The 22,229-nt window shown below is 34.3% G+C and overlaps 1 protein-coding gene across 1 annotated transcript in view; it reads left to right on the top strand.

Moving 5' to 3' along the window:
- Positions 1-5,111: 5,111 nt before the first annotated feature.
- LOC143252247 (amino acid transporter heavy chain SLC3A1-like) overlaps positions 5,112-22,229 on the top strand; it is a 30,967-nt gene continuing 13,849 nt past the window's right edge. The window contains exon 1 of the mRNA XM_076504092.1: positions 5,112-5,212. The gene's annotated coding sequence lies outside the window, so the exon portion shown is untranslated. The remainder of the gene's footprint in view (positions 5,213-22,229) is intronic.

Genomic DNA, 22,229 nt, shown 5'->3' with positions numbered 1-22,229 from the left:
CTAGTCTTACACTGCTAAATTAGGGACGGTAAGCGCAGATAGCCCTTGAGTAGCTTTGCGCGAAATTAAAAAACAAACAAAAACATCTACTTATATCACTCTATGTTTCCGTTTTAGGAGCATGTACACCTGAAATCGGCACACAAAAACTTTTCCAAGGTTGTAAGTGTCATGGCAGCCTTTGATGTTTATCCGTCATACCTTTGTCCTAAACACGTGAAGAGGCAGTAGGATTTTAGGCTTTCTGGATTTACTGGTCAAGCTATGAATCTGTATCTTTGATGATAACTTCTGTGTCTAGGGTTTTCGTTTTTTAACACTTTTTTTGTTTTGATTTCCACCACTGATATCATGATATTTAGATATTCTATCGTATGGTGCAATACCAGTCTGTCGATATGTGCACATTTAAAATTGTTTTTTTTATTTTGACATTGTTCAATTCAACTGATCTAACATTTCATTTTAGTTTTTATTTCATTCAACATCATACTGTTTACTGTTCTTATTTTTATTGGTTTGTCGTTCTGTCATAATAGTTATAAGTCCAGTTATTGTGGACTATTGACTACCGACTAATTCATCTTATTTCAAAATTTCACACTGTAAACTTAAGACTCGTCATCATCACCCACCGCCAACTTTTGGGCTACTCTTTTTACCAACAAATAGTAGGATTGGCCGTCACAGTATAACGTCACCACGGCTGGAAGGGCGAGCAAGTTTGGTGTAACGGTTATATACTTATGTATGCTAGTTATGTAAATAATGTACTAGTTGGGTTTGTCAGTGTTTTACATATGTTAATTAGGTTTTTAACACTATTTTAGTGATAAATGTATTGTGTTAGAAGGTATTTCAGTGTTATCTTAAGTTTTTGTTTTGCCAATACTTTTATGTTATGTCAGTTTAAACTTTACTAAATTATTGTAATATTTTAGCTACTTTTGGCAGTATTTCAGTATCATATTAACTGAGTTTTTGCGAGCATTTCAGTTCTGTGCCAGTTATATTTAACAAGTTTATTTCATTTAGTATTTCAGTGTTATACTAAATAGGTTTCTGGGTATTAACGTACGCGTCAGTTAGGTTTGACAGAAACTCCAGCCGTGTTTGCTAGTTTTAACGTTTCTTTCATATTTTAGAAGTAATGTCTCTTAAATACTGATTTAAGGCTGGCAACGATGTGGAATGTGAAGAGAACCAGTGTGCAGAGCTGATGCTCAAAGATCGAGCTGAACTGGTCGCTCATATAATAAACTCCTCCTAACTCAGTCAGGATAATAAATGATAAGGGTTAGCAGTCTATTGCAGCATTATGTGATATATAAATCTCGTGTCTTGAATAGAAGAACAGCGATCGTTTCCCTGACACCAGAAAATTTTAATTCAACTGAGGTGTTCAGCCAGGAAACATAATGACTGCGCAGCGCAGACACCAAAGTACCAGCTCCAGATAGAGATTTTGAATATCCAGTAAAATCTTTACGACTATTGCACCTGTATAGGAGCAGTAGATACTGCTGTTATCTTTCGTTCTGGATTTATCCTTTAAAAATAGTATTTCAAATTGCTTGAATTTCAACTCTTAATTCTCCGATTGATCTTTTAAGTAGACTCACAAATTTATTTCGAGAAAATGTGCTTAAAATACTCTGTTGTCGGTAAAAAATTGAATCCATATTTGAATTTGAAAACTCATGAATTCTTGGAAAACTCGTAATCTTTAGATAATACCAATATAATTTAACCACTGAATGATAGTTTTGAGTTTTGTAGAAACTAGTTGCTTAAAATCTTTCTCTGTAGATTATATGAGAACTTTTTTTTTTTTTGTAAAATTGGGATGACGAAAGCAACAATATTCTGTTGTCAAGAAATTACAGTCATTAATATACCTTGTATTAACTAAAGTCATTAATATACCTCGTATTAACTAAAGTCATTAATATACCTCGTATTAACTAAAGTCATTAATATACCTCGTATTAACTAAAGTCATTAATATACCTCGTATTAACTAAACTCATTAATACACCTCGTATTAACTAAATCCATGCTCAAACAAAGATATTTACTTAGGTTTTAACATTCAAGGCATCTATTATTACCTAAGTTTTATAAAATCTATTGTGCAGTTGAGTATGTATCTAACTTTATGGAGTCCTTCATTTCAGCATATGACGGATAGAAACTATCTCGGACCAATCAAAACATAACCGAAAGAAGGCCACTAACATAATCCATTAAATCTTTATTTTAACAACAAAAATGAACAAAAGTCATAATTAGTATTGCAAATTGTATCAAAATATTGTTTAATATAAACGTAGTTACTTCCAAAAGTTCAAACTTGCAAGTTTCTAATAACGTTATTTTGATATGCTTGCCTCCTAGTGGCACAGCGGTATGTCTACGCACTTACAACGCTAAAAACTGGGTTTCGATACCTGTGGTGGGCAAAGCACTGATAGCGCTTTGTGGAGCTTTGCCTAATTACAAACAACAACAATCTGAGTTGTTTATCCACTGACCACAGTGAACATGTCCCTCGGTGGTACAGCGGTAAGTTTACGAATTTACAACGCTAAAATCAGGGGGTTCGATTCCCCTCAGAGGACTTAGCAGATAGCCCGATGTGGCTTTGCTATAAGAGAACACATACACTGAACATATATCTAAGTATCCTACAATTATTTGCACTAACTTATTATTTTTGATTATTCAAGAGTTGTCGAATATAATAAGTTTCTTTTCTCTTCATCAGTAATGTAATTTTTAGCGAGGGAGAAAAATCTAATCTATCGTTTGATTTGTTACATATAGTCAAGTTATTAAGCCTGTTGTAGGAGGTTCCAAACCACCCAACGATCAACGAAACAAAACAGAATTTCTTAAAACGTGACCCGTCATGGCCAGGTGGGTTAAGGCGATCGATTCGTAATCTGAGGGTCGCGGGTTCGAATCCCCGTCGCACCAAACATGCTCGCCCTTTCAGCCGTGGGGGCGTTATAATGTTACGGTCAATCCACTATTCGTTGGTAAATAAGTGGCCCAAAAGTTGGCGGTCGGTGGTGGTGACTAGCTGCCTTTCCTCTAGTTTTACACAGTTAAATTAGGGACGGCTAGCGCAGATAGCTCTTGAGTAGCTTTGCGCGAAATTCAAAACAAACAAAACAAACCTTAAAAAGCAAGATGGTAAATTAACAATGATAATACTACATATTTTGAAATGCCAATATAGATATTGTTTCACTTTAAAGATTAGAGCATAAGATAATTTAATTTTGTTTGCTAGTTTCCCGTTTCAGTGATTACTTTATGAGAACGATCAGCAACTGGTATATTTCAGTAAGAAACTTCTTTATCGCCAAATTTAGAATTTCGAAGATAAGAAAAGCATTTATAGTAGTACTTTACACAAGGGAGATGTCTCTTAACGTTTGTATTTTATAACCAATAAGTTAAATATTCACAAAGAGAAAGTTTAAAATTTAAAAAAATAATGATTTGTTTTGACGTGTTTGCAAATGAATGGAGTTCAAGATTATCTGAATGTAAGCTCCTCAGTTTCAATTAGTAAATCAAAACAGAAATTTGGAGAATATTGTACAAAAAAAAGCCAACTGTAAGAGTCGAGGTGATATAACCTAGAAAGAGAAAAGAAAAAGCTAAAATGACTAAACTAAAAGCAAGTGAAAGTAAATAAAAAATGAAATGTAAGAAACAGGAGTAGACTGAGTAAGAATATTGGACAATGAAATGTAAGAAACAGGAGTAGACTGAGTAAGAATATTGGACAACAGAAAAATCAGAATTCGTTAAAAAAGTCGGAAAAATAGTAAAGAAAACACAATGCAAATTGTTCTTTTTTATTTCGCGCAAAGTTACACGAGGACTATCTGTGCTATCCGTTCCTAATGTAGCAGTGTAAGACTAAAGGAAAGGCAGCTAGTCATCACCGCCCACCGCGAACTTTTGGGCTACTCTTTTACCAACGGATAGTGGAATTGACCGTAACATTGTAACGCCCCTACGGCTGAAAGGGCGAGCATGTTTGGTATGAGAGATGAGAGGGTGTCGAACCTGCGACCCTCAGATTACGAGTCGAACGCCTTAACCCACCTGGCCATGCCGGGCCGGCGCACATTGAAACAAGGTGATAAAAATAATAATTTCGTGAATCAAAATTATTAGCTTACAAGTTTGTAGCTTATTTTATCATAAACAGGGGAATAAGAAAGGGTGTAGGGCGGGAAAAAAGGAGAATATGAGAATATATATTCCGAAAATTACGAATTGACCAATGAATGAGTTAAACGAAGCAAAGAAATTTTAAAGACCAATGGACAATAACAAGTAGTTGAGAGTATAAAAAATGTGATAGGGTGAAAGTGTGAAAGAAGAGGGTGTACTCTATAACAATAAAAGAAACTAAAACCAACAAAAACTATCACATTTCTTAATAAACACATAATAAAATAAAAATGATTATTGTGTTAGAGAGAGACGAGGCCGAAAGTGATGGAGTTCATTCTGTATGCATAGAAAAACATTATTTGTGAATATAAAACAGTACCAAAAAAAAAGCCTCTTCGCCCCTTCAGTGACTCAGCGGAAAGTTTGCGAACTTACATTCGCTAAAAGTCAGGTTTCAACACCCGTGGTGAGCAGAACACAGTTTATTATGCAGCTTTGTGCTTAACAGTAGCCAAGCCAACCGAAGTGAAGAAAAAACAGGTTTTTGCTTCGTTATTCTATATCCATTATATTTTATATTTCACACGTGGAAATTTCATTACATTCTCAATATTAGGGAATGCAACATTTCTGAAAGCATATCTTAATATGACTTCCATATTACCCAATGGGCAGTGTACTTTCACGTTTACTGCCAACCTGTCATCAAATAATATTTGAAGTCTAACTTGCATGTCAAAGAAATCAATCAAACCGAACATATGAACAAACATGGTTTATTGGTAAAACAAGACTTGCTTCTAAATTTTAAGCGCGTGCCTCTGTTTCCTTAAAATTCATTGGTTGAGAGAATGATGCGTCAACTGAGATGGCGCGTGCTTTTGTGATCGAAACGGGAAATCAGTTGGTACGGCACGAGAGGTCAGTTTAACAGAACAAGAGAAGGAGTGAGAACGTATTTGTTTTATAACTAACGTCTTTTCTACTTCAGGAGTTTTTAAAGGAGAAAAAGGTAAGCCTTTCTTGAATTACAATATGAAAATGTTGTTTAGGCTCATTTAATCGGAGGATATGATTCATTTGAAAAATTATATACATATATTTACATGTTCATTACATATTTATTTGCGTGCGTTTAAGGAATGCATAGTTAAATTATTATGTGAGCTTCCAAACACTATTTATATTGATCAAAAGATACATTACTTCTGAGCGAATTCGTTGCAATTGATAAATGTTTCATCTGCCTCTGGCATTGTGTCTTAACCTCATTGTATCTTAATCTCATTGTATCTTAACCGAGCTGTCATTGCTCCTGTTATTGACCATCTGAGTAATTCTTCAATACTGTTTGTTTTCACATTTCGAGTTTTGTAGTGTTATACTTATCACCTACAAATGAAAACTTGCAGGAGGAAAAGAATTAGCTGCTGTTGTTTGTCTGATGGCAGGGTAGTTTGTTTGTTTTTGAATTTCGCGCAAAGCTACTCGAGGGCTATCTGCGCTAGCCGTCCCTAATTTTGCACTGTAAGACTAGAGTGAAGGCAGCTAGTCATCACCACCCACCGCCAACTCTTTGGCTCCTCTTTTACTAACGAATAGTGGGATTGACCGTAACTTTAAAACGTCTCCACAGCTGGAAAGGCGATCATGTTTAGTGTGACGGGGATGTGAACTCGAGTCCCTCAGATTACGAATCAAGCGCCCCACTACCTGGCCATTCCGGGCCTTGTTCTGTCTCTTTTAGAACACTGGATTTTACGATAACTGAGTGTCTGTCAATATCCCATTTTGTCTTTTAAAAGACCAAATTTTCAAGATGTTTGAGCTATAACATTCGAACTTGTTAATAATACAACATTGTTTTTAATGTTTACAAATTAAAAGAATACTTTACCTTATCTTCCTGATATATATATTTAAAAGGATATTAAGAGTTTGCTATAGATTTTATAAATGCCTAAAAATAGGATTTTTAGAGCTAAACCAGCGGAATAAATATAAGAATAATTGAATATAAACTTTCCCAGTATATATATATATATATATATATACCTCATCGTCATAGTTTGTGAAAATAAAGTCGCTATAAAAAATAGGAAGGAATTTTACTCCGATGAATAACGATAATATCGTTTAGAAAGAGAGACCTGCCGGCCCTGAAATATTCATGAAACAGAAAGAAGTGTTATCCTGAAACCCTTACATAAAAAAGCAGAATATTATAATCCCAATATGTTTATAAGATTGAGGGCGTTATTATTCCAAACATTCTCATGAGCAAAAACAAAAAAGGGAGAATTCATCGTGGAAGCTTCTGTTTTGAATCAGAAGAAAGAAAAAAACAACTCATTTTTGAAAGTTTACTGAATTGAAAGTAGATTTGAATATAATATAAAAAGGAATACCCAAATGATATTAAAACCAGTGAAGGAGGAAGCATAACTCAAAGTTACTGTATGTTGTGAGTAATTACAGTAAAAACTTGTGAGAGTTTTGAGCAAACATGAGTTTCTAGTAAGAAACTCCAGCGATTTTTCTAACAGTTTGAAGTAACTTATTATTTGTTCCAACTTTATAAAATATAATGACATAGTTTATTATCTAGCTCAATAATCGTGTATTCCTAACTGATCTCAAAAATCAAACCAGCTACAATTTGTTCATTGGCCCACATTAATTAATTGTTACTCCTCGTATTTCCGTTTGCTAGCAACATTTTATGAAGATACCCCTTTTTATTCCTTTCGTGTTTAACTCTAACCAAAGGCATTTCTGCAGTTTGTTTTCTTTTATTACTATGTCACGTACTGCAGTATGCCTTTTTATTGTTCATCTGTAGAAACACACACCAAACGTAAACGACAATGAACAAATAAAGTGTCTCAGTTAATCGTAACCACGATACATCAGCTGCTGTCTCTAATTTTAATGGCTCGTTACGTACCTGAGGATTTAACTAAATTACCTTTTAACACTATAATAATTACAGATATCTTAAGTGCTATTCAGGAAGACTTCCCTAGGGGATTTCTACCTACATCAGAAACATATTAGTGCAAGTCCAAAATCCCAATTCGTATCATAAACACCAAAATTTACAGTTTTGTGCACTAATAAATTTCCTCAGTCCAACCGCTAACACTGTATACTGTTATATTGTGTCCTTCTGTGAATTACTTTCATGTCCTTAAGCCTATTTTGTCAATTTTTTTCTGTTTTTATAATAAGACATGAGAAGACTGACGGTAAGCCTTTTCTCTGATATTTTAAGTGTAAATATCCGTATAAGTTTTGTGCTATATTACCTTCCCCATACACCTTGTAAATCAGTGTTTGTCTAAGGTTTCCGTAAGCAGTACGTGGAATATCGATGTCCACACAATGTCTGCTTTCAACAAAGAGTACGTACAAAAAGCTTTACTTCAACTGAATATATATAGCCCATGTAAATTGTTACGTATTACAATCCATCCCAAACGATCCCCCAATTTATTAAGCAACGTCTTAAATTCTAATGGCCTGGAACTGAGTTAAATGATAATTTAGAATTAAAAGCTGAATAAATGTTGATATGTATCCATTTTATTAAATTTGCCAACAAAATTGATACACACAGTTTTATTTTAGAATCAAAATATATTTTGATATACAAAAAAATAAAAACACGATTTACATTAACGGTTACTACAAATAATGATTTACGTACAAAAGTTTTACTGTTTGTTTATTTGAAATTCGCGCAAAGCTACACGAGGGCTATCTGCGCTAGCAGTCCCTAATTTATCAGTGTAAGGCTAGAGAGAATGAAGCTAGTCATCACCATTCACCGCCGGTTCTTGGGCTACTCTTTTACCAACGAATAGTGGGATTGACCGTCACATTGTAATGCCCCCATCGTTGAAAGGGCGAGCATATTTGGTGCGACGCAGATTCGAACCCACGACCTTCAAATTACGAGTCGAACGCCTTAACCCACGTGACCATGCCGGGCCTATGTTTTACTGCCTTACAAACAATATAGTCCTCTATCTGGTCTGGACTTCCTCGATATCTTATCGAGGGTTTACGATAAGCGAAGTAATTTTGAGTTTATATAGCTACCATTCACTTAACAAGGGGTTAACTAGCTCTGTGATCTTCCCTTTTCTCCGTTCCCACTTCTAATTAATCTAATTGCAATTAGTAAATGGTTTCGTAAAAATACTAATGTTCGATGTGAATCCCCGAAGGTAAATGGCTTTTGATATTTAAAATTTATAAATATTCTTGGTCAAATATCTGAAGTTACCAGTTAATAAGCGTTAAATCAATCACAGTTACAACTTTCAAGACTTATAGCACCCAAATGTAACAAACTAGTAATGTATATTATCTCCTGATGCGTCACAATGATTATATTTATAGGCGTGAGGGGAGTGTCTAAAAGGTTCAACTTGTACAGTAAAACTGAATACACCAGTATTTACTTACACACATATATTGTTGATTCTTACACTCGAGAATTTTTTACAATTTTAGTGAATACGCAGAAATTTCGTAAAAGAGATTTAACAACAGAAGTTATGTATATTTCTGATCATAAACTTAACTTAAACATAAATTAATATTAAAACAGATATATGATAGTATATCCATCACAGAACGCATTGTAGAATATACTGCGCCAGATTTAGCTCAGTAGCACTGGTGCTTTTAAATGTTCAATTGTGGTCTAACACAAGTTTTCCAACAACCATCACTTCGCAACTGTTTGGTTTGTTTTTAATTTCGTGCAAAGCTACACGAGGGCTATCTGAGCTAGCCGTCCCTAATTTAGCAGTTTAAGACTAGTGGGAAGGCAGCTGGTCATCATCACCCACCGCCAACTCTTGAGCTACTCTTTTACCAACGAATAGTAGGATTGACCGTCATATTATAACGTCCTTCACGGCTGAAAAGACAGCATGTTTGGTGTGACGGAGATTCGAACCCGCAATCCTCGGATTACGAGTTGTGTGCCTTAACCACCTGGCTATGCTGGGCCAACTGTTGAGAAATATGAATACATTTTTTATAAATAATTTTGTACTAAGTTAAAGTGATGAAATGGTTTGTTTCGCTTGATTGGTTTGAATTTCACGCAAAGCTACAAGAGTGTTACCTGCGCTAGCTGTCCCTAATTTGCTTGTGAAAGATTATAGGGCAGGGATTTAATCGACACCACCCACCGCCAACTCTTGGAGTATTCTTCCACCAACGAATAGTGCGATTGGCCTTCACACTATAGCATCCCCATGGCTGAAATAGTGAGAATTTCTGGTGGTCAAAGGATTCGAATCCTTGTCTCTCAGATTGAGAGTCGAGCACCCTAACCATGACGTAATGATGGAAGTCAACCCTAAGCTGGTAGTAATTTTAGTCACTATAAAATGCTTTAATAGCAATCCCTAGTCGGTAACACTTTTGTTTAGAGCACTTATCTGTAGCATGAGCGATTGCGGATTCAAATTATTCTGGTAGGAGATACAAAAATGCAACTTGTCACAATCCTAATATACGCATATGCCTCGATTGTAAGAGGTGAAGAATATGATACCTAAGCTTGTTGAAAAATGTCTCAGTTGGAGTTTCTAGTAAGTTAACTCTTTAGCTCATTCGATTAGCATGCGAGAAGTCCCGCATTCGATTCTTCGCTGATGTTGTCCTGTGGCAAACTTATGAAGGAAAATGTAAGCATACTATTGCGTATCGGTTAATTTTAAACTGTAAACTCACGTGGGTTGCGAGACAACTATTACTTAGCACTCGCTTAATAAGATACTTGTATACTTTTGCAATCTGTTTGTTTGTTTATATTAAGAGCAAAGCTACGTTGGACTATCTACTGTGTCAACAGCTGGAAATCAAGTCCCGAATATTAGGGTGGTGAGCTCGCTTTTACAGGAGTGGTTTCAATATGTGGTGAAACACAGTATTTGTGGGTTAGCTTTAAGATGTTTAAGCAAATTTTTTCTTTTTAGTATTTAACGCATTTTAGTTAGTTTGTTTGTTTTTATCGTAAACTGTTCATCTGTGCTCTTTCCACCGCTAAGAATCAAACCCCGAATTCTTGCGTTGTAAGTCCGTAAACTTACTGCTAACTTAGCAGAAGACAACTTTTAAAACTAATCTTAAAAAAGGAAGTTTTAGCAAGAACTATATTAAAACAATGTAAACAATATACGTCACAGTTTGGTAACTTATTTAGAAAGGAGTGAAAGCTCTTTTCAAACATAGAAATAATTTTGGGGATTTAGATACTTCATAAGGAAATTTATGAAAAATGATTAACTGTCAACCATGACTGTCTTCTCAGTTATTCCAGTTCTCTGAGCAGTTTGGAAATCATGTATATTATTTTAGACAGTGAACATTTGCTACTTATATGATCATCATATAAACGAGTACATGAAAAGTACTGATTATTCTACTGATATCAAACACGTATTTAAATATACAAACAAATATGATCATAGTTAAAGAGATTCTGGCCTCAGGCTACTACGTAACGCAGACTGGAGTTGTTATTAAAGATGTTTTCTTTTTTCTGCCGTATTGGACAACGTTGTGCAAAATGCAACGCCTATTCTGTATTCGTACTCTAAGTTAATAATTAAGTAGATACACTCATAGGTAGATAAATTGCACTAGTGTTAGTTAACTAACAGCTGCACAGGTAGAAGATGTTTTGATGGAATATGTTCACCTATATAAGTAATTTCTTTATGATAACCTATAGAGGACCCAAGAGTAAGCAGTGCTGATGACTTCACTTGTTACTAACAGCTCGGCTGCACAAAATCCAATTAACCACCTTTATCGTCTTCTCTATAAAGCCAACGATGCGGTAAAAATAGTCCCTGAATGCATCTCTTGGGAGAGGGTTCCCGTTGTTAGACGACTGTTTGTCAGCTCAAATACTTGCTGCCGCCGGCCACGACTGAGAACGAAACTCCGTGATAAAAAGGAAAGGAAAAATCCAGGCGGAAATTGTTTTATGTGTTCTCGACCCCCGTCTCTCAGCTTCCAGTGTTTCCGACACAAAGATTTCGTGAATATTGCATTTCTTCTGTTCCACATAAAAGCGCAAACTGTGGTATATATAAAAATGGGGGAACAAAACCAAAACCATGAAGAGAAATTTTCCAATATTAGTACTCCGCTGCAAAAATGAAAATAGCATATTTATTTTGGTTTAAATTCCAGCAGTTGTTACCAGATAAAGTTCATAAAAATATTTTAAAATAATATTAAACATTCCCAAAGTAGATTCAAACTCCAAAATCGCTTTTTTACCATATCCACATAAAACAGATTTTTGTTTCCTACACAAACTCTTTGTATTCTTTTCGTTGACGAATTTAACAGTGTTCTGTTAAGCTGATGGCACGTGGTAAAGGGTTTGAAACTGAACTAGATTTGACAAAACACCGTATTTGCTCTCATAAAGAAATGTGCTGTTAATCCATCCGTGTTACGACAAGAATTTTCTTTATTTTTGAAAAGAGTGTCGAGTGATAGTAATCGAATTATTAGTGAATAGCAAACCATATTTTGTCAGAAGGAATTCCTGATCGTCGTACTATGCTAGTGGCTGAGACGTTATAGGTGTAACAGTTATATGTACGAGGGAAAGAATTTTATTGAAAGAAAACACACAAAGAGCTAAAGTAATATTCGAATTTGTTTCCAATGTGCATTTTGCCGTTTTGTTACTTCTCAAACAAAGAAACGTGTATGAACCATATTTCTCACCATTGTTGTCATCCTCAAGCGGTTCCAACATTAAGTAGAATTGCAGTTTTTAACAACTATTTAATAGGTTGATGAATAATCCAGCGTTTTCAGCGAAATTAATTTCATTCTGTCGGCTACACACGTGACTTAAGACAAGCAAAATAAAAGAATTCTAAGTTATTTTATTTCGAGTTGATTAATTTCTGAAAATTCCAAATTTTGTTAAACTCTTAAAATAACGAATTTTTTGTGACCTATAGACGCAGAAATCGGTAAGATTAATGTAAAAATATTAGAACATTTGATATTGGCTACGTAAATTGTCATATACTCAGCTATGTAAATTCTCATATCCTTAATATACCTCAATCACATTAATATGTGTTTACTTACACTCCAATTGTTAACTAGATTTTTTGTTGATTATAGAATACTATTCACTGTTTAAGTACCAATTCCAATTCAGTGTTTGTCAAGTAATATTATCCTTTCATTTAGCAACTTAAAAAACACCACTAGCTCAAAATTTATGTCCTTTGCGTTATATACATATGTATATATATATACACACGATTCCTACGCTTTACATTTAATTTCGAATTCAGAAGATAAAGATGGTTTGAAACATGTATTCACTAGTTGTTGTCGTTGTAAAAGTCCATTTTTAAGCTCGAACGGAGTTTGTAATCCAAAACCTTTTTAAAATCCGTTTGTCCATTTGTTTTACGGTCCGGCGTGGCCAGGTGGTTAAGGCACTCGACTCGAAATTGGAGGGTCGCGGATTCGAATCCCCGTCACACCAAACATGCTCGCCCTTTCAACTGTGGGGGCACTATAATTTGACAGTCAGTCCAACTATTCGTTGCTAAAAGAGTAGCCCAAGAGTTGGCGGTGGGTGGTGATGACTAGCTGCCTTCCCTTTAGTCTTACACTGCTAAATTAGGGACGGCTAGCGCAGATAGCCCTCGTGTAGCTTTGCGCGAAAATTCAAAATAAACAAACTATTTGTTTTAGCGCATAGCATACAACATTGGGTTATTTGAACTGTATCAGTCGCGGCGACTCAGTCCAAAAATTGAGAACTATACTTTATTGTAACTGTGGACTCACAGGATAACTTACAAGGTTAACAGAACAGTCATAGTTAATAATTAATTATCGGAAGTAATGAATCCACCTGACTGACTCAAAAGGTTGTCGTAATTTTTTATATATATATATGTTCGAAATGTCTTTATCTTCCCTAAAACTAGTCTTAAACATGATAAAACTAAAAGGACCAAAACACTGCAATCGAATGCTTTTTAAACAGCTTGTTTCCTGATATGATGCTAAATCAGAAGCAAGTATACAAGAATCATGATCTTATTGCGGATTTCCATGCCTCCAGTACAGAGGCAAAATTATTGGAAATTTTTCATTTGTGGGATTTCAATAAGGTTTATGACATATATTAATTCAGACAGTGTAAAATGAAATGTTTAAATACAGTATCTGACGGAAAAAAGAAACTCTCGCTAGGGACGTAACGTAAATTGGAACTAGCAAGTCAGAAATATTTTATCCAAAATTTATCAAATATAAACCGTAAATTTTTATCGTTCAAGAGAGAGAAAACGAATTAGAATTGTACACACAGCGCACGTGTAATGATAACACGACTGGGATGATACCTCGTGAAGGAATTGGATATGTCATGAATAATAATTTTTTTTAACTTTAGAATAATTCTATAAGCAATATTATGATACTTGTAACTCACTTCCACAATATATAAAACAACTTTGTAACGTAAAACAAACGAGATCTGTGTTTTTCATTAAAAAGTTTAAATTACAAAAGTGAATAGGGATCTACTAAATTATAGAGTCGTATAAGCAGGGAAACATTAAAAGAGAATAGATGAATGTTTTGTGATATAAAGAAAATATGTTGTTTATAGAAATTAACAAGTCATCTTAGATATCACGTACAAGAATATTATTGGAAATAATCAAATTGTAAGATCATTATTCAACGTTGCAAAAGTGTAAATAAATATTGATAAGTTAAATACCCTTTGTAATGTACGTTGTTATACTTCACTCCCTTATATCAAGTCGCAACAACAAAATGTGTAGAAAAGCATTCGAATTTATACTATTAGCTAAGAGACTTCAAACCATGCACGTTCTTGTATTTACTTATAATACGATAAATGATAGCACGGAAAATGTCAGAAATAAGTAACCGAATGTATTGTGGAACTTTTGTGTGTCTCTATATTATGGATAATTAAAGGTGATTGGTAAACGTTAGCAATTATCACGTCATCCCTTAAGTAATGTCCGATTTTAGGTTCAGAAAAAGAGAAAGGATTTTAAACGCTTTTAATGTTATTTAATCAATAATGTATGTTCCTTTGTTATTAATTACTTCGTGGCAACGATTCGCAAGCTTCTAAATGCTACTTCTATAAAAGTCTTGGGATTTGGAGGAAAAGAATGTAAAGAGGGTAGTTTTAACATCTTCATGTGTTCCAAGATATTTTTTCACTAAGATAGTTCTGCAAGCTTCAGAATAGATGATAATCAGATGGGGCAAGGTCTGAAGAATAAAGAGGATGTGGAAGTTTTTCCCAGTCTAGCTCTTCAACCTTTGTAGATGTGATCCTTGCTGTATGGGGCCGTGCATTATACTAGTGTAACACAACACTTTTATAATTGATCAAAGCAGACCTCTTTTCTTTCAGTGCAACATTTAAGCACTCTAACTGTTGACAATAGAAGTCTAATGTAATCGTTATACTGAGTGGCAGCAACTCAAAGGGGATCACACCAACAATGTCCTACCAAACGCTTAACAAGACTTTCATAGGGTGGAGGTCCATTCTGGATTGTGCTTTAGTCAGTTTACCTGCACTGAGCAATTGTCTGCGGTGCTTAATATTTTTATAAAATATCTATTTTTCATCTCCAGTCACTAACCTGTCCAAAAAAGGTGAGTAATGTTCACGAGAATGCAGAGAAGTAAAAATGTCCACTCTTGCTCTAAGGTTGGCTTCTATCAAATCATGTGGGACCCATTTTCTAAGTTTTGACACCTTTCCAAGCTGTTTCAGATGACGTTGAACTGTTTAATGGGCTGAATTCAGCTTCTGTGTTAGTCAACCTATCTTCAACCGTTATAGCACAATCTTCATCACATGCAGCCAGCAGCAAGTCATCATTAAACTCAACAGAACGACCTGAATGTGCCGCATCACTTAAGCTGTAGTCACGTCATCTGAGCTTTTGAAACCACCTACGACATTTTCTTTCATTGAGAGACTCCACACTATAAACACCATGAATGTTTCGTGTAGTTTCTGATGCACTATTGCCTTCTTCAAACTCCTAAAGCATTATATGCCTAATGTGTTCCTCAGACACATCCATCTTCATAAGGATTTATTTGGTTAATGATCTGAAAAAGTATAGATGGGTTAGTTTTTTGACTGAACATTTTTATACACTTCCTACCACATATTTTACTAATTAAAGCCTTTACAAAGACAGAAATGATGATGCACTTTCTGTATTAAATTTTCGGGCATTACTTATGAGATAATCTGATATATATATATATATAATAATCGTTAGATACGCATTTATTTAGATATGTTGTTATTTGATTGCTGAATCAAAGTGTTTAGATTAAAAGTAAATGCGCCCAATGGCTCAAAAGTAAGTCTGAAGGCTGATAACGTTAAAAACAGGATTTCGATGCTCGTAGTGGGCACAGTTCAAGTATCCCACTGTGTAGTTTTATGCTTGGCAACAAATAAATATTTACGTGAAGGGTAATTTGTTTAAAACTAAGATGTTTATTTAGATATATTGTATGTTCATATGAACAAAGTGTTTAAACATTTATGCTGCATTAAACAAACTGAACACGTTACAAGAACATATTGTGGATGTGCGTGGGTGTGGTTTCCTTTTTTCTATCTAGGGGAATCAAATATGTCCGCCACGGTGTTATAAGTAATTACAAAATTCATTTTAGAAATACAGCTGTTTGTTTATTTCATACGAATATTTAGAGTGTACTGCTAAACTGTAAAGATACATATACGGTGCAGATGTTTAACAAACAGCTATCCCTTACAATGTATTCAAGCCTTTTTCAGGTAAGAAAAGTTTCATGGTAAAGTCACAAGCTCAACTACAAATGATATTTAAATCACCTTTCATAATACAAAATCTATTCCTATATAAGGACTTATTATCCAACCCTATGTGTTCCAGGGTCGTATATAAACACAAACGAAGTGGTTGTAATGCCACTTGCACTAGCAAAACTATACAACAATTATGCGATCAGAACTGGTAAAAAACTATAAAATCCACCATATCCCACAACTCGCACATACAGTGAAAACAAGTCGCCCTATGTTGATAACGAACTTCAAAGTCATATTATCTGGATCATCTAATATCAAACTTTTAACTAAATAACGTTTATCTATTATAAATAATTCCCAACTTTAAATAATAGCACAACTTTATGGCCCGGCATAGCTAAATGGTTAAGGCCCGTAACTCCAATCATGTTCGGCCTTGTAGCTGTAGGAAAGGGGGGTTATAATGTTACGATCAACCCCATTATTCGCTGGTAAAGATTATCCCAAGAGTAGGCGATAAGTGGTGATGAATAGACTTTACTCTAGTCTTACACTGCTGAATTATGCGCGAAATTCAAAACAAATAAACAAAAACACAGCTTTACTACAATCAAGTCTGATCTGAATAAGTTGTATAATATTGTTACAATTGTTTCAGTACCTTATTCTTCATTGACAGAATTTTACTTGGCCCGCCATAGCCAAGTGGTTTAGGCACTCGATTCGTCATTGGAGGATCACGGGTTCGAATCCTCATTACACCAGACATGCTCCCCTTTTTAGCTGTGAAGGCGTTATAAAGTAACGGTCTATCCCACTGTTTCTTGGTAAAAGAATAGCCCCAAGAGTAGTGGGTGGTGATGACCAGTTGCCTTCCCTCTAGCCTTACGCTGCTAAATTAGGGGCGGCTAGCTCAGGTAACCCTCGTGTAGTTTTGCGCGAAATTCAAACCATAATGGTTGTATTTCAATTTACTTCATCCTTTAATTCTGCATTTTAATTACTTTTTATAGAATATTTGAACTTCATTATTTTTGTACCTAATATTTCACACTTGCTAAAGATCTAATATGCATATTCTGAAACATTCAGGAGTTAAATGTTAGTATGCACACACGTGTCAAATGTTGGGCGTTACTCACATCGTTCTACTGTTTATCATTAAAGTTGTCCCCATTCCTGTCCAACTGATATCTAATAGATACGTATAACAGTATCTGTAAAATGCAGATTCGGGAAATGTATTGCAGAAAATAACTTGGAACTCGGATAATACAGGAAAGAAAGAAACACGAGTAACTGTGTGAATCTTAAATTTTGGTATCTAGTTTACAGTTTTCTATTGGTTTTACTGACAGTTGGAAAGAAAGACTTTCATAAAATGTCCTTAATTTATGGGAATATATAATGCTACTAGATTAAGTGGACTTTCACGTGTAACGGAAAACATATCATAAAAGTGATCTTTCTACTTCCTGTTTTCATTTTAACATACGTACCAAATTATTAACCTTTTACAACCGACTTACCAAATACACTTGTTTTTAGTGTGAAAAGAGGGAGAGTTGTTAAGTTAATCTTGTAACTAACTTCATTACTTAGTAAACAAAATACTGAAAGCTCAAACACAAATAATTTAAAGTATAAATATCTTAATACTGAGAGAATGTGTAGACCAAACCCACGTTAATGAAACTTTCTTTTAGAAAATACTGAACATAGCCTAATAGCTTGTTTGTTTCTTTTCAATTTCGCGCAAAGCTACACGAGGGCTGTCTGCACTAGCAGTGTAAGACTAGAGGTAAGGCAGCTCTTGGGTTACTTTTTACCAACAAATAGTGGGATTGATCATAACTTTATAATGCCCCCACGGCTGAAAGGACGAGCATGTTTGGTGCGACGGGAATTCGAAACCGCGATCCTCAAATTACGAGTCGAGCGTTCTAACCATCTGGCCATGGTGGGCCAGCCTAATAGCTAGTGAACCGGGACTCTGATTCCGTAGATTCACTGTTTGCGTCTCGTTACCAGAACATTAGCTTCACAGGTGCGCTAGACCAGCTTATTTCTGTTTCTCCAGTCTACCAGTGTTAAAATTAAGAAGCGATTATGTGAATACAGCTCTAATATAACTTTGTACGAAAATTTTAAAACAAGCAAACACATTAACGAAAACGCAATTCATTATAGTTTTTAAATCTTTTTTCTTTGTATTGTTTATGGATTCGAATTTTAAATTTCATTAAATTATTAAAGTAATTCTTACTTGTGTAATTTACTCGTGTCGCTGAGAGCTTGGCTAACAGTGAACACAGAAGTGCGATAAAATTATTAGAGATCCTAATGGAACGTAATCGAACAATAAGGAACGTGTTGTGTTGTTTTTCAGCATAGTATCGCGATCTATGAGTCTTGGATATCACAGTACTATCGTATATTAAAAATGACACTCGGTAAAGTCGTGAATAACACCGTTTCTATTATCCACATGACTTCATGTAATAAAATATCGTGTGAAGTGGAAATTCGTACTCCAACTTTGTTCAGTTTTTGTAGTAAATTATATAACACGCAAACAGACACATCTGTTATATTTAGTGCCAGAAAGATTAAATGGCAATATCTCAAACTTTTTGTTTTAATATAACGTAGCTTTTAAATTCATTTCATATTTAAAAACGTAATGATGTATTTTTAAATAACAACAAAGAAACTGGTTAAACAGTGAAGAACCGGTTTCTCGTCCTTATTGATTCGTTAATTATTTGGCTCACTGCTTATTGCGTAGTACCAATATAATAATCAGATGACAGTTCTACATATCTGTTATGGTAATAATATAATGTTTAAAAGAGAGTTGTACATATTTCTGAGGTGGTTAAGACACTCGACTTGTAATCCGACGGTGGCGGGTTCAAATCCCCGTCACACCAAACATGCTCGCTCTTTCAGCGTTATAATGTGACGGTGAATCCCACTATTTCTTGGTACAATAGTAGCCCAAGAGTTGACGGTGGGTGGTGATGACTAGTTGCCTTCACTCTAGTCTTACACTGCTATATCAGGGACGGCTAGCACAGATAGCCCTCGTGTAACTTTGCGCGAAATTTAAAACAAACCATATGTGTTGCAGTAATTATATATTGTTTAATTAGCAATCCTATGCATTGTTATGATCCGGTATTACCATACTATACCATAAGTAAAAACCAAAATTAGAACTTTGCAGTTTTGTGATTTTATAGATATATAACATATTATAACATAAAAAACACAACATAAAATGTTACCGTTTATACAATTGTTTACAAAGGTATAAAATAAAAAAAAAACTCTTTTTGGTAGATCCACGTAGGAATTATCTCTGTAACTCAACACAATCACTTCTAACTTATTAAGTCAAAAATCAGCTTCGAGTTTTAAATTCAAAGTTGAAATTCACACTAGATGTACAGTTACAAAGTTCAATATCAATTTCACCAAAACTTGTCGATATTTTGAAGAAACTCGACAGTTCTCAGAAACACCATGAAGTTAAGACTAAATCTTAAACTTACAATCTCTTTATACTCCTAAACAAAGAGCTAATAATAGCTTATAACAAAAACCTAAGATTAACATCTAGGTTCAAAAACTACTTTGAGTTTGATACAGAAAATGTTCGTCTGAAATGGCCACTCAAACTAAACTAAATAATTTCTCAAAAACACTTTTCATTACGGAGATCACACGTGCCTAAGACCGTTAGTTGTACGTAACTGATCAGGCTCCTCTGGAGTAAAGTTTTACAAAAATACGCATCTTAGCAGCGTTTGTTACAGTATTAATATAATAGTAAAACGGAAATTCTACGTATTTGGTTAGGTAACAACACCATATATAAATGGCAATTTTCCATTTTTGCTTTTTATTTAAAAGATGAGGTCAGCATGGCCGTTTAAAACTTTGAGTTGTTAACTGATTTTCTGATGAAACAGATTTAAAATTTCAGATTTTGCTCATGTTCAATGGGTTTTGTATTGAATTTCGCGCAAAGCTACACGAGAGCTATCTGCGCTAGCCTTCCCTAATTTAACAGTGTTAGACTAGAGGGAAGGCAGCTAGTCATTACCACCTATCGCCAACTCTTAGGCTACTCTTTTTACCAACGAGTAGTAGGATTGATCGTAACATTATAAAGCCCTCACTGCTGAAAGGGCGAGCATGTTTGGTATAATTGCTCTATTACTTTACAAAAACACTAAAATCACTGTTATTTGGCTAGAGTGGTTAGAATCGTCAATGAATTTTTTTGCAATTGACTTACGCCTACTGTCTGATCCTTGTATGAGATTATTAGAATACGTTTCATAGTATAATCATAATCATAGAATGATTATTTCACTAATCGTAAGTGAATACGTTTTTTCTAATAAAAGAACATTTTTAAGCGACCGAGTCCACGGTGGTGAGCTATCTCAGATTGTAGTCCTCAGAAACGCTTGCAAAAGTAAAAAAAAAATCGTCAGACATTCTTCATGTATTTGGTTTAAAAGGAGTTATACGTTTGCCAAGTTTCTCGTTAATACTGACAATGCAGCTTTGACTTCTCTTAATTAATCTAGTCAAAGTAGATGTGTTCTACTATTGGACAGTTATTAAGTGAACACGCCCATTAGTTTGATTGTAGAGAAGATTTGGGTCGATATCAGTGTATGTTACTTATTCAGGTTCTACTTACATTATTCAATTATAATGAAAGTATTTCTTAGTGAGCACTGTTGTTAGCTGACGTATTACACTTTTTGTTGAAATCGTTTAAAATCGTCTATTTCCGAATACGAAATATTCATCAGTGGCTTAAGCCTAAACTGCTTAAGAACGTCATCAGTGTGAAACTTTTCCACTGAGTTACCTGAAAAGAAGGAACGTTTTTGCGCGAAATTCACTTACGTCTTTCATTTCATACTATATATATACATACACCACCATTCTGTAGAATAATTAAACATAATTCTTTGAGAACAACAACAAGAGCAAAAAATAAATAAGCAGAAAACAAATCGGTTCGTAATGGATTTAAGTCCTTCTATAGCGAGTTATATAGCACACATACTTTATACGTTTTCTGGAGTTTTCCCATGTTTGTTTTTTTTCAGATCGTTAAAACTGTGCCTTAATTAACTCCGAATAATATATAATATCAAATTACTTCCTTCTTGCTTCTTTTTTTTATTATTATTGAAAAGAGCAAAAAAAATTAAAGCTTACGTTATTGAAATTTTAGCTGAAAGCTTAACTATACTTTACTTTGTTTGTCTATAAGATAAAAAAAAATTCGTGATTAAATAGATGGATTTAGTGAAGTGGGAATTCGCTTGCGTGTTTGTGCTTGCTTTAATTTATACAACACCCCACTATCTGTACTGATTTGCTTGAATTTAGAATGAAAGTAAGAATAAGATATAAGCATTATGCGATTCAGTTGAAGCTTCTATAAAAACTTCATGTAAATTAAAAATAAAGAAAATTACTCGTACATCAGTTTTTATTTTTTTACTATACTCCCAAACGTTAACTGTAGATACATATCAATTTAAAACTTAGTATGCTTAGGACGTTAGTTCAGGTAGAAGATAGTATGTTATCTTCGTATCATGTGAACACAATAAAATAATTTTATTCTTACAGAAAATTAACGCAGATATATTAAAGCTTTCAGCAAAAATGTCAATAATTTTTTAAATTATTTTTCCCTTTTTAGTAATAAAAAGGCAAGTAGGTAGAAAGTAATTTGATATTATACATTATAAGATGGTCATTACAGCGTGGTTCCAGTTTTCAAGTGGAAAAAAAAAGTTATGTAAAAATTTAAATTATTAGAGATTCGTTTTCTTTACATATTTTCAACATGAAAATAAACGTAAGTTCTACCATACTCAGTTTGGTTACCTCAACATAAAACGTATGCAGCATTGGGTATTGCATAAAAAAAATGTATTCCACTGTTGGTTCATATTTTCAAATTTAAAACTGACAGCAAAGTTTTAAATACGTCCATTGTTGGTTCTTATATTCAAGTTTAAAGCAATATGTGAAATATTAGGTTTGTCAAATACTCTCAACTTTACTGCTAAAAGTGAAACAT

The sequence above is a fragment of the Tachypleus tridentatus genome, chromosome 6, assembly GCF_004210375.1.
Source record: "Tachypleus tridentatus isolate NWPU-2018 chromosome 6, ASM421037v1, whole genome shotgun sequence".
NCBI lineage: Eukaryota > Metazoa > Arthropoda > Merostomata > Xiphosura > Limulidae > Tachypleus > Tachypleus tridentatus.
Note: the sequence above shows the minus strand (reverse complement) of the source record. Positions and strands in the feature narration are given on the sequence as shown.